The sequence below is a fragment of the Eucalyptus grandis genome, chromosome 8, assembly GCF_016545825.1.
Source record: "Eucalyptus grandis isolate ANBG69807.140 chromosome 8, ASM1654582v1, whole genome shotgun sequence".
NCBI classification, from domain to species: Eukaryota; Viridiplantae; Streptophyta; class Magnoliopsida; order Myrtales; family Myrtaceae; genus Eucalyptus; species Eucalyptus grandis.
In genome coordinates this window covers 1,577,911-1,592,746 of record NC_052619.1, presented here as the reverse complement: position 1 = coordinate 1,592,746, position 14,836 = coordinate 1,577,911, and positions in this window count along the sequence as shown.

The window sequence follows — 14,836 nt, the reverse complement described above, 5'->3', positions numbered from 1 at the left end:
TAGTTGGAGTGATAAGGTGAGATAGGTTCTTGGGATAGTTAGTAGGAAAGACCATTTAAATATGTTGATGCATGTGATTGATAGCTGATTGGTAGCTTGTTTGTGTGGTCACTCAAATTCTAATCTAGTATTAGAATTAGAAAACAGGTTTCTATAAAGATCCTATAGTATGAGTGATCAGGAGCAGAGGACTCCTAGAAAAGGGGCCATAGGACCAATGACTTGGGGTAGGATGCCGACTAGGGTCGGTACTCGAGGGGGTCGTGGTAGAGTGCTAGTTTAGGCTAGCGCTAGTGGCGTAGAACCGCCTCAAGTCAGTGCTTGTGTAGCAGCACTTGGTGATCCGAGAACTGTTGAGATCATGAAGGCGCTAGCGGCCTTAGGGAATTTCATGGGGCAACAGGCCCAGAATCAAGCCGCCATCATTACCGCCACCGCTACAGCTGCCGCTACTGTTACTGCCAATGCTGATGTCACCACTGCCGTTGATGCCACCACTGCCGCTAATGCCACCGCTGCCACACCTACTGTCGTACCTACTAAGGTTCCACTTGGGAACGCGGTCGCTGTGAGGCCGATGCATAAGCTAGTGGAGCAATTTCTAAAGTTGAACTCGCCAAAGTTCACTGGCGCAGGAGATCCCGAGACTGCAGCCCTCTAAATCCAGGAATTGGAGAAGGCCTTTGCACTACTGATGTGCACCAAGGCGGAGAAGGTCATCCTTGCAGCTTATCAGCTGTAAGGGATTGCAAGCACTTGGTGGAGAGCCACCAAAAGGATAGTGTTCCTTGAAAGTGTGGTTCCGGAGTGGAACGCCTTTATCGAGGTCTTCAACAACAAGTACATCTCTTAGAGTTCTAGAGAACTCAAGATGGAGGAATTTCAGTGCCTTTGCCAAGGTACAATGACAGTGGATCAATACGAAGTGAAGTTCACCGAACTGTTGCAGTACGCCCCTAGATTGGTCGAGGATCCGGTAAACCAAGCTAGGAGATTCAGAGATGGACTCAAACAAGAGCTGAGAAGTCCATTGGTGTGGTTCAATTTGAAGGACTACAACGACTTGTACGAATGGGCCCAGTTGACAGAGAGAGACCAGAACGAACAAGCCGCTAACCTGGGTCACGGTTTGGTTCTAACAAAGATGGAAATCGATTTGGGAAAAGGCCGATTACTGGAGGAAGGCACCCTATTGTCATTTATGTGGAAGACTACATGGATCAGCCCCGTGTCATTCTAGGCCGGGTGCTTGTTTTGAGTATAGCCAGCAAGGTCACATGGCCAGGGATTGTCCTAGGACACAGATGGGACCGCTGTAGTTACCACCATCGCCATTGATGGGTCAGAATCGAGGATACGCGCCATTGAATGCACGGCAGGGTGGATTGAACAGGCCTTCAGCTCAAAGAATGACGTACGCCATCACTAGAGGACAAGCTGATGACGCGCCTGATGTGATTACAGGTACTGTTTCGCTAAACGACCACGTTGCTTATGCTTTATTTGACTCTGGTGCAACTCATTCATTTGTAGCTGAGCAATTTGTTAAGCTAATATGATTGATTCCTGAGTTGTTATAGTAAGTGATTAGCATATCTACACCGTTAAAGGATAATGTGTTAGCTACAGTGGGTTGTCCTGGTTGCAAGTTAGTGATTGGTGAGCGAGAAGGGAGGATAGATTTGATAGTCCTAACCATGTATGATTTTGATGTGATAATTGGCATGGACTGGCTTACCAATCAACGAGCTAATATGGACTGCTATTGTAAAGCGATTCAATTTAACCCATTAGTGGGTGAAAGTTTCGAGTTTATTAGGAGTCAGGGAGGACCCTCGATTACCTTGATCTCATTGCTTGAGGCAACCCGTTTGTTAAACGGGGGTTGCCAAGGTTACTTAGTGACTGTCATGGATACGACAGTTAAGGAGCAGAAAATCGAAGACACAGCAATCGTTCAGGAATTTCTAGATGTGTTTCCGAAGGAATTGCCAGGTCTACCGCCAGAAATAGAATTTGTGATTGAGTTAGCCCCCGGGACAAAGTCAATCTCTAAGGCTCCTTACCAGATGGCGTTATCTGAGTTGAAAGAACTGAAGGTGCAGATGTAGGAATTGTTGGATAAGGGATTCATATGTCCCAGTGCATCACCTTAGGGAGCAATAGTTCTGTTTGTGAAGAAAAAATATGGTTTGTTCCGTTTGTGCATCAACTATCGTCAACTTAATCAGGTGACGATCAAGAACAAGTATCCACTGCCAATGATCGATGACTTGTTTGATCAGTTGCAAGGAGCGTCGATATTCTCTAAGATCGACTTAAGGATGGGATATCATCAACTGAGAATCAGAAAGGAGGATATACTTAAGTCAGTGTTTCATACGTGATACGGCCATTATGAGTTCACGGTAATGCCGATGGTTTGACAAATGCCCCAACTGCTTTTATGGATTTGATAAACAGAGTGTTCAAGAAGTATATGGATCAATTTGTGATCTTGTTCATCGATGATATCCTGTGTATTCGAGAAGTGCTGAGGAGCACGAAAGGCATTTGAGGATGGTATTGCAAACACTAAGGAATCATGGATTGTACGCTAAGTTTAGCAAGTGCGAGTTTTGGTTGACTCGTGTAGCGTTTCTAGGTCACGTGATTTCAGGCGAAAGAATCTCCGTGGATTCATATAAGATCAAAGCAATTATCAATTGGCCAAGACCAACTACAGTGACAAAGATCAAAAGCTTTTTGGGTTTAATAGGGTATTATAGAAGGTTCATGGAACAATTTTCAGCGTTAATGTTGCCGTTGACTCGACTACTGAAGAAGGAAGAGAAATTTGTGTGGACAGACAAATGCAAGTGTAGTTTCCAAGAGCTTAAGCAGAAGTTGACTACTGCACCTGTGCTAGCCATACCCTCTGGTCCTGGAAAATATGAGATCTATAGTGATGCGTCGTTTAGAGGACTGGGTTGCGTGCTAATGCAACATGGCAAGGTTGTTGCATACGCAAACTATCAATTGAGACCTCACGAGCTGAATTACCCGACGCATGACTCATAACTTGCCATAATTATTTTCGCTCTGAAGATTTGGAGACATTATTTGTATGGAGAAAGATTCCAGATCTTCATTGACCATCAAAGTCTCAAGTATCTATTCTCTCAAAAGGAGTTTAATATAAGACAGCATCACTAGATGGAACTTTTGAAAGACTATGATTGTGATATTTTGTATCACCCTAGAAAGGCAAATAAGGTCGCATACGCGCTAAGTCGGAAGTCTTCAGTAGTGCAGATGGTACTCAAAGAATGGATTTTAATCGAAAGGGCTCAAGATTCAGTTTTCAAATTTGAGGTGGGCCACCTTTGAAAATCTTATGGCCACCCTCAAAATTGAGTCGAAAATGCAGATCAGAATCGAGACGCTTCAACTGACAGATCCGGATGTTTAAAAGATCCTACAAGAGGATATCGAAAAGAGGAAGGCTAACTTTCAGATTTCTAAAGATGGAACACTAAGGTTCTGAAGACGATTGTGTGTACCTGACAATGCAGTACTTAAGGAAGAGATTTTGTCAAAAGCTCATCGTAGCAATTACAGCATTCATCCTGATAGTACGAAGATGTATCAGAATCCACGTCAACATTATTGGTGGTCTGGTATGAAGGCAGATATTGCCAAGCACGTTGCCAAGTGTTTGATGTGTCAGAAAGTGAAGGCACAGCATTGTAAGTCGGGAGGACTTCTGCAACCTCTCAAGATTCCCGAGTGGAAATGGGAACACGTCACAATGGATTTTGTGACGAGCTTACAAATGAGTTAGAGAGGTAATGATTCCATTTGGGTAATAGTCGATAGACTGATGAAGTTGGCTCACTTCATCGCAGTACGAAAGGACCTTGATTTAGAAAGGCATGCAAAATTGTACATGCGTCAAATTGTTCGTCTGCATGGAGTGCCGGTGACGATTACATCAGACAGAGACCTAAGGTTTACCTCCGCTTTTTGGAAGAGCCTGCATACCGCTTTAGGAACAAAGCTGTAGTACAGTACAGCTTATCATCCTTAGACGGATGGCCGATCTGAGAGGACAATTCAAACCCTCAAAGACATGCTGCGAGCTTGCATGTTAGATTTCAAGGGAAGCTGGAAGGAACAGTTTCATCTTGTCGAGTTTGCCTACAACAACTACCAGCAGAGCATTCAGATGGCACCGTTTGAAGCGTTGTATGGCAGAGCTTGTAGAACACCAGTGTGTTGGGATGAGGTCGAAGAACGGAAGATCACAGGCCTGGAGTCGGTTCAATAGTTAGTGGATGCAGTTGCCGTTTTCGAGGACAAATTAAAGACCACTCGGAGTCATCAAAAAAGCTATGCTGATAAGCGTCGAAGGTAATTGGAATTCCAAGTTGGTGAGCACGCCTTTCTGAAGGTGTCACCAAGGAGGGGTACTTCATGCTTTGGCAAAAAAGGGAAAGCTGAGTCTAAGGTACGTAGGTCCCTTTGAGATTCTAGAAGGAATCGGGATCCGAACGTATCGTTTTGCAGTGCCGCTAAGGTTGGCGCAAGTGCATGACGTCTTTCACGTGTCGATGTTGAGGACGTATGAGCCTGACCCGACTCACGTGCTAAATTTCAGAAAGTTAGACGTGGACAATAGAGTGTCGTACATAGAAAGCCTGATTTAGATGGAGGATCGAAAAGAACAAATTCTACGTACCAAGACATCCCATTGGTTAAAGTGGTCTGACAAAGCCACGGCACAGAGGGAGCCACCTAAGAAAGTGAAGATTCAATGAGACGAAGATACCTCCACCCTTTTGTTTAAAGATTCTATGGTTTAAATTTCGAGGACGAAATTTTTATAAGAGGAAGAGTTGTGACATCCTAAAGTTCGGGCTCGTTTTTTCGATTGAATGAGTTGGGCTTTTCATAAACGCTCCTATAGTTATTTTCCCTAAGCTGATCACTCATGGGATCACTAACCTATCAGGTGAAGCCGTTAAGGGATATAAACGCAATTGACTTGAGAATTCGACTAGGAATCGACTACTCGACTGTGCTAATCTGCAAAGGTCATTACGGCACAGTTGAAAATCTATCAGAGACCGGAGATAGGTCGATTCGACTGAGGTGTGTGATTAAGTGTGGGTGATTCCATCTAATTGCAAAATTTTCGTCGATTGGCACTAAACCGATTTTTCTGTCGTTTTGGTACCCCGTGCCAGTATTTGAAACTTTAAGATTTTCACGACAATCGAGAGTCGCCAATGAGTTGAAGACATACATTGTGGTTCGAAAATAATCGACCACAAGTCAATTGCACTAAAAATTCTTAAAAGCTACCAAGTAGATTAGGTCACGTTAAAATCGCGTTCGGTTGAAATTAACCACGAAATTGAACCCAATTTCAAAAATTGAAAATTTTGTCATGTCATGATTTATTTTTGGGACGTCGACTCATCCTTTGAAGAATTTTTGGTGAGTTCAAGATTTTTACGGAAAATCAATTTGGACGATTCGGAAAAGAACGGCAATTCGGATGGGCCAAATTGAAGAGATTTTTGGCTCCCAAATCGAGCTATTTGGTGATGGGAACTTATGGAAATTGTGTAGGCTTCCTCTACACCAAAATTGGACATCAAAATCAGATATTCGTGAAGAAATTGAAGTCCAAAAATGAGGAAATTCAAAGGTGGGCATGGGGGTTGCAACAATTGGCATCAACTTAGCTAATTGTGGGGATTTAGGTGCATGAAAGTGATTGGGGGGGGGACAAAGGGGATTATCATGAAGGCTTGTGGGACCAAGAATTAATGAAATTGGATAATTATTGTTGACTTTCCCCCCTTCGGCAGCTTCCTCCTCATGCTTGCCAGCTGCTTTCCTCTCCCCTTCGTGCGACGAGTTCTCTCTCTCACCAGCCGAGTTTTCCTTCTGTTTCTTCCTTCCTTCATCATCTTCGCGTGTCCCTCCTTCTTGGTCTCATTTCTCTGCTCCACCATCACCGATTCTCCCCATCGAAACAGCTCCCGCAGCTCCACCAGCGTGTCTCCCTCCACCGAAACCTTTTCGCTGCCACCATCTGCGAGAAAACCCCCACCGAGTCAACGTTCAATGCCCCCTCCCCACACCGTTCTCTCTCATCCCTCCCTTCTCTGCAACTCCACTGAGAACCAACTACTCCCCCTCAACGCCACACGCCCCACCATCTTCTGTCTCCCTCCACCGAAGCTGCTCCATCAATTTTTCCCCAACTCCACCGAAGTCAACCCTCTCTCCTTCGTTGACTCCCAGCAGTGCTCCTCTCCACATCCGCAACCTAGCTTCACTCAGCCTCACATTTCAGCCCAGCAATTGCCAACCGTCCGTGAGAAATCTCCGCCGAATCAAACTGCCCCTTCATCCGTTTCTCCTGTCACTAGTAGCCCGCTCATCTCAGCCCGTCTTCAGCCGTGTGCAGGCTGCTTCAGCCAAACTTTGATCTAGCTCAAGTCAAGAACAAATCTCAGCTTGATTTGTTGGGCCATTTTCAGCCCGGTCTGAGCCCCCATTGGCACCACCACAAGCTCGAGTTTCGAACGCCGTTGCGGTAAATTGGTTTTCGTGCTAAACTGGGGAGTTTATGCACTAAACTCTTATTAAGGTGCTAATGACATTTAAAGGGTGTTTAGTCTAAGTTAATTAGGGATTAGGTGGTTAGTTAGATTATATTAGCGATTTAATTATTCAATTATGCATGTTAGGTGATTAGATCAGATTAATTAAGGCCTAGATAGGATGTGCTATTATCTAGACAAAGTTCGGGAATTTTCTGGCCCATTGAGGCGGTTAATTTAGCAATTACGACCTAAGTTAGTATTTTTGGCATTTAAATTGAATTATTTAATTAATTTTGGTAATTATTTAATTATTTTATATTTTTGGAAATTAGACCGGGATAATTGGTGACTGAAATTTCGTGCTAATTGCAATGGTGTGTTTAGTTTATGCAATTAGGTGTTAATTTGTGCAAATTGAGTGCTGATTGGAATTTTGGTTATCTATTCCAAAATTTATGTGGCACCCCTCGACAGCCCCAGATCCGATTAGGGTCGCCACAGTTCGCTTACCTTTCACTTTTCTTAATAACATGTCACTATGATACCATTTCAATTGCAGCAGGTCCATACAACCTGGGGGTTTACATCTTTTTAGATCGGTCCCTTGCGTAATTCATATAGAAGAAGCACATTCATGAAACTCCCTTCCCTATATTCAGAAAACGATGCACACCAACTAAACATCTTATATAAGTTAAAGCCAAACACTTTTATTTACATAAAGCAGATGGACATCTTTAGTCGGTACATCGAAATGTCATGATTTTCTATACTTGGCTATACTTCAAAAGATGACCGACATCTCCTCCAACAGTCGTATACTTAAAGTCCATCGATCAGTGCCAGCGTCTAAAAGTTCCTTCCTTTGCTATCCTCCTCCTCGCGGTCATATCCAACCACTTGATCCATCTATCGGTGATAGTGGCAGCAGAGGTATCTTATCTAGTCTGAAATGTTATTCCCCAAAAGGGGTGAGTAAAGCCACTCAGCAGGTAAAGGACCAATAAACCACTCAATGCATCATGCCCCACAATCATCACAATCATAGCATCACATGACATTTAAGCATTCATGCACAATTTACCTTGATATCATGCACATATCATCATACCTCATGTACATACATCATCATATAGTCATCACCATCATGTCATACACTTACCATCATCATGTACCCATGCACTCATCATCATTATATCACATGTACCATCATCATTACCATGCATCCATGCACTCATCACCATGCCATAGGTGCACATACCACCATGATTCATATTATCCATGCTATCAAGCATACATCACCATGAGATCCATTCATGCCTTCATGATCGCATTTTCAATATCAAATAGCATCAATTTAGTTTCATAAGCCGATCATGAATCATGCCATATGCATACACCCATGCACATGATTCATTTTCAATTCTTATCTTTCACAAGGATCTCATCAGTTTTTCTTTCTAGGGACCAATGTTTGCATCCCACAATTCATCGCTCGCATCCAACCAGTCATCGCAAGTAACCTCCGGGCATGTATCCAAGATACAACCGGGCATCCGGCACCCCCACATTCCGGGCATCTCGTATCCCAACTAGCATCACGAGGAACCTCCGGGCATGTATCCAAGATACAACCGGGCATCCGGCATTTACACTCCCTGGCCGGGCATCTCGCATCCCAACTAGCATCACGAGGCATCCCCCCGGGCACAAACCTCCAGGGCTTCCGGAATTTCGTACCGACATACCACCAGGATCCCCCCCTCCTCTGGAATTACGTACCGTATACCACCGGGCATCTCGAAACTCCCGAGGACCCTCTGAAATTACGCTACTAGGTCACCGGGCATCCCGACACTCCCGGGGCATTATCAACCACCTCCAACAATTTCCTCATTTATCATTGTTCATGATCACTAATTTATGTCTCAAAATTAGCATGGCATATGAGGAAATGGCAAACAAGATCACTTTCATCCTTTTTAATTCTTATATGCATCTCCAATCATCATCATACATGCAGCAAGATACAATCACTAAAGACAATACAATCCATGGAATCCATACAACTTAGAATAGTCCATATATCATGCCTTTTTGAAATTTACTAAATTCCAGCTTGCACAATTTTGGAAATCATTTAAATTAAATATCAATATGATCCTCAAAAATCACAAAATCAGAGCATGTACTATAAGACAATAAGATAACAATTTCATGAAGAAAACATGCCCAAAAGAGTTTCACACAAGTACAGCATGCAATTTCGGATAGAAACAGATTGCGCAGTCTTTGAAATAATTCGATTAAAGTACCCGAACGACCTCCGAAAATTATGAAATTTTACCAGGTTATATTTAAGACACTAAAGTAGATTTTTCATGAAGACATCTATGCCAGATTCGTTCTACATAATTTTCTATAGTCATCCGAAGCTTCTGGTTCTCACACCGAAACGTCCAGTGTAGTCATCTCCTAAATACCTAGTGTTTACCCACTTATTATTCTTATTTTCCTCTGAAATTTGGATATTTTTTACTTCAAGAGGTCCCCTACAACTTTCATTAAGGGATCTAAGTCAAATTTTCCAAGAACAGTCACCATATGGGTCCATGAAGTCTCGGGTGTCCAGTACCGCGTCTCCAGATTTACCGTCTTCAAGAGTAAGTCGATTCACTAGGCTACGCTTGTTCCTTTCACTTAAAATTTGAGTATGTTAGTCTTTAAGATGTTCTCTACAAGTTTCATGAAGAAGTCGAAGATAGATTCTTGATAAAAATCAACATGCAACCACAAATCTACCAAAAGGTCAGCAAAACAGTTCCAGATCTAGTGTCTTCGTAGGATGAGGGTTTGACCCCTTAAATATCCACCATTTTGCACCAAATTTTAGTATGTTATATTTTAAGATGTTGGCTACAAATTTCATGAAGAAATCAGAGTCAAAATCGAACTCAAAACATGCATGCAAGCTCTCACAAGATTCTGGCTCAGGCGGTCCATACGAAAACAGCAAGCATATTCAAGAACAAGGCACATTTTTGCTTCGGTTTCGCCTACCCTAACATCCGAAACTCACCACTAACAAATCATACATGCAAGGCACACATGCAAGAGTGGAAATCAGTCCCAACTTGCCTCTAAGATCAAGAGAACGACGGCACACGGATGGCAAACGGGCGGCGATGGGCAGACAGCTCCTTCTCTCGGCTTCCCCTTCTCTCTCGCCACTCCCTCTCTCTCGCAACCTCCTCTCTCTCCCTTTGGCCGAATTCTCCACCAGCCACTCTCTCTCTCTCTCTCTCTCTCTCTCTCTCTATCTTTGGTTGTATATATATATATATATATATATATATATATATATATATATGCATGCAAATCTTATTTTGCATGGGGGACACTTGTCCCTAAGAAGGAGACAAGTGTCTCCTTTGCCGAAGACACTTGGAGGCCATGCGGCTCCTCCTCCTCCCCCTCCATGCGTCGACAATGGGCCGGGCTTATGGCCCACTTTAGGCCCATCTCACTTGGGCCTAAAGTTCAAACTTAAATGGCCCAAGTTTATTTTTTTATAATACATCTTAATCCTCATTTAAATAAATATCTAATTGCATAATAAAATGGCCAAAAGACTTTGTGACATTAATCCATAAAATCAAATCTATAAAGTGCATAGTCAAGAACAAAGTCTTCTTTATCAAATTGTCCTATAGCACCAACCTTGATCATCCATTAACATTTTCTACTTAAATAAATACCTAACTTGCAAAAATAATAAGGCCATTAAACTTATAGTCACAAATCCATAAATTCCAATTTATGATGCACATGGCCAATGATAGAATTTTCTTTCCTCTCACATAATTATCCATTAAAAGCTTGGCCATAAATCTTATTGCAAATTATGGATTAAATGACTATAAAATAACTTAATGGTACTTCCATCACCTATCCATAGACTTTAATGTAACTAGAGGTCGTCATGAAATTTTGGGATGCCACAATTTATGAATTTCAATATTTATACAGAAAATCTCGGGTGTTGGGTTTTAACACCGAAAATGGTTTTATATATTATATAAAACAGTGGGATTTTAAATGGGAAAATATCAATTTTTAAGGATCAACCTGACCCTGTACCCACACACAACTATTTTCCGAGATGTTTTTAATATGAACAAAATAGGCCAAGATCACTATTTTAATTGAGGCATTTGAGTGCAATGCATGGTGTCCTAGGCCGAGATTAAATGGTCGTGTGTAGGTTAAAAGAACCCGTCCCAAGAATTTACGCCGAACGTTACCCTATATGGGTTACCCACTTAATGGATTTAGGTGGCAGTAGATTCTGGACCTATGCTCCTTCGAGAAAGCCGTCTTTGAGAAACGAAGCTGCGCTCAATGGTGGTGAGACGATGCCTGGCTACGCCAGTAGACTGCCAAACTTGGGAGTAGGTCGTACCCTCGGGGGGCGAAATTAACAATTGGAACGCATGATTGTTTAAGTTAGATACGCCTGATTATGAGACAAAATTGGGTGGCACAGTATGGGAGTCTTGAAAAGATCTACAAACTCAAGATTTTTCATAAAATCTGACATCATATTGGTCTCAATCTCATCCCCGATCGACATCACTATAGCTTTATCATGAATCCATTCATTACTAATCTCGTCTTTTTAAAAATAACTGCACAGAACTAGACATTTTCTTCACTAACAACATGTGCGCATTTTGTTACTTCACCTGTGACATCCCAAATTTTCACTTCTACTTTCTATTGAATAAATCGGGCATTTCATCGACACGCATATAGGGCTATTTTCAAAGCTGATCATTCTCGAGATAACTAGACTATCCAGGGAAGCCATTAAGGAATTTTAATGCCATAGACCTGAGAATTCGACCAGGAATCGACTTCTCGATTGTGCTCATCTTTAGAGGTCATTACGGCACAGTATAAAATCGATTTAGAATCAAAGATAGATTGGTTCGACTGAGATGTGTGGCTAATCGTGGGTGACACAACTAAATTGGAAAATTCTCGCACTAGACTAATTTATTTATCGTTTTGGTACCCTGTGTCTGTATTTGAATCCTCGAGATTTTCACGACAACCGAGAGTCGCCAATGAGTCGAGTGAGTTTATTGTGGCTCAAAGAAAATCAACCACTGATCATTTGCACTAAAAATTTTTGAAAACTACCCGGTAGCCTAGATCACGCTAAAAACACACCTGAGTGAAATTAACCGCGAATTTGATTCCAATTTCAGAAATTGAAGATTCTGTCATATCACAATGAATTCTAGGAATGTTGACTCGTCTCGGAAGATTTTCTGCAACTCGAGACTTTTTGGGAAAAAGTCGTCCCATGGCCGTTTTTGTTCAAAAAAAGGCCGGGACCGTTTTTGATCGTCCAATTGGGATGCAAGATGGATCAATTGGTGAAGAAAAATATCAATTAGAGTATTGAGTTCAATTGAAGCCAAAATCCTCAAAATTCGTAGCTTTCCCCTTAACTAGCAAAATGGACCATTTCAAGAGTTGTTGGGTGTGCTTTGGTGGCTCATTGACAACCAAGGAGCAGCTGGGGGCCATGGATGGTCAAAGGGGACAAAGACTAGGAAAATGAAGGCATGTGGAGCCCTTGTTTCCCTCTCTTCCTCCACAAGCCAGCCGACCACCTCTCTTGCCTTCCTCCCCTCCATTTTCGCACACCAACAGCAGCCAAGGAAGCCACTGGAGCCGCTGAAGTCGTCCATACCGTCACACACAGGCCACGAGCACCGTCCGCGCCCATCCGCCTCGTCACTCCTTACCGCGCCTCACTGCCATCCAGAAGCCCTGCCCATGCATCCTAGGGCTATCTTAAGTAGCTCAGGCCACTATCAGAGCCCCTTCGGCCACCGATGCGTCCTTGTTTGGACCCGAGACCACCCCCGCTACCTTTCCCAAGCCTTGTCGCCCTTAACCAACCTTGTTTCCCTTGTTTTAGCAGCTCAGAATAGAAAGGTTTTTAGTGGGTTTCCAGTGGCCGTTAAGCCCGTTTTGAAGTGGTCCCGAGCCTCGATTGCTAGGCCTGCCTTGAGAAAAGTCAAGCCCCGCGATGTTCCTGCCAGTTTGATCCGACCCGCACATTAAACAAGTGAGTTTAGCTCATTAATCCTCTATTAGTCAGTTAATGACGCTTAAAGGTTGATTAGATTTACTTAAGTACAATTAGGCGGATAGATTAGAGTAGAGCAATTAGTTTAGTGCATTATCAATGCATGTTAGATAAATGGTTAGTGTAAATAGCAAGGAAATAGGTTCTAGTATTTATTGAACGAATCTCGGAAAATTTCCAAGTCCGTTTCGGCTTCCAATTAGGCATTACAGGCCTAAATTCGATTTATTGCATTAAATTAATTTTTTTCTTAATTATTTAGTTAATTATTTATTTTCTAGAAATTAGGCTGGGATAGCCGATGACCAGAATTTTATGTTGATTGCAGTGGTACTCCCTGTTTATTTATTTGAGCTCTAATTTGTGATGAATTGATTTAATTGTGATTCTAGGCTTATTTTACTAAATTAGTTAATTTTGGTAATTCATTGGAAAATAACTGGGTGTCGGTTGACAACGCCAAAATTTTTTTGGTGAAATTTATAAAATGGTGGAATTTATGGAAAGGAAATTATGGTATTTTGGCTAAGGCCGACCATGTACCCACACATGGCTATTTTTATCGGGTATGATAAAAATTGAGAAATGCTCAGATGATTAGACCTACAATTGTGGCAGCTTCTGGTGAGCATAAATAGTATACTATATGAGTATAATTGCGGTAACTTCTGGTCAGCATATGTAATATACTATATCAGAAATTGAGGCAGCTTCTAGTGAGCTATACTACCTATTATCGGCTTATATTAAGCAGTCCTAGGTTGATCGGACTTATAGGTAGTATTGATTGAGATGGCCTAGGAATGGTCATCGTTGACATGTAATCGACTGAGTCGATTGATCGATGATTCGATTTGATTGAATGATTTGATGTGGTGAACTGATTCGATGAATTATAAATTGTATTGACCTGCAGGAAGGAACTGAGGCCAAGGTAAGTCCTCTGACTCGTGGTTGTGCTTAGGCAGCCTTTAGGGCGTATTTGCTTCCTAATCGGGTCTTAAGGGGTTGAACTTACTGAGACATTGTCTCACTGGTTATTGTATAACCATTTTCGAGTCCTTAGTTGACATTGGTGGAGGACTCGAGGCTGAAGTTTATAAGGTGAAGCCTAGAGAATCGGCGAGCATGTCCGACTAGTTAGTCCTAGGACATTTCTCTTTTGTTGAAAGCCAATTCCTTTTCGTAGGCTTGTGTATAAACCTGTGTATTTATAAAAAGATCTTTTGAGAAAAATTTGTCCTACTTTCATATCCCATTGTTTTATTGTCTGGTGGTTATTTATATGCTTTCGCATGTGCATTTAAATAGATAGAGTCGGCAATGCATCCTGGGGCATCACTATTTAATCGACCAAGCCAGGATGGGCTCACGCCCGAGGATCGGGGCATGACATCCCTGTTTAAGTGGTATCAGATCAATGGTTATGGATTGGAGTGATAAAGTGCGATAGTTTATGGGATAGTTAGTAGGAAAGACTTTTAAATTCATGCCGGTGCATGTCTGTGGTAATTGATTGCTAGATTTGCTTGTTATTTAGATCACTCTATTTCTAATTCGATGTAGAATTGGAAACAGGCTTCAGTAGAAAAAGCTAAGCCATGAATGATCAGGAGCCAAGAACTCTTAACAAGAAGATCGGTAAGGCTGTAACTCGAGGTAGGACGCCAACCAAGGTCGGTACTTGAGGAGGCCGAGGTCAAGTGCCAATACAGGCTAGCTCGAGCGGAGTGGCACCACCTCCTATTGGTGCCAGGGTAGTAGCCCCAAGTGATCAAGGAACAATTGAGATCACGCAAGCGTTGGATGCTATGCGAGAAATGATGGAGCAGCAAGCCCAGAACCAAGCAGCCACCTTTATCGCAGCTGTTGCAGCTGCCACTACCACTGCTGCCAATGCTGTTGCTGCAGCCGCACCTACTACCACACCTACTGAAGTCCCACCAGGAATCATGGTCGCTGGGAGACTGATTCATAAGCTGGTGGAACAGTTCTTGAAGTTGAATCCACCTAAATTTAATGGGGCAGGAAACCTTGAGGCCGCCACTTTATGGATTCAAGGACTGGA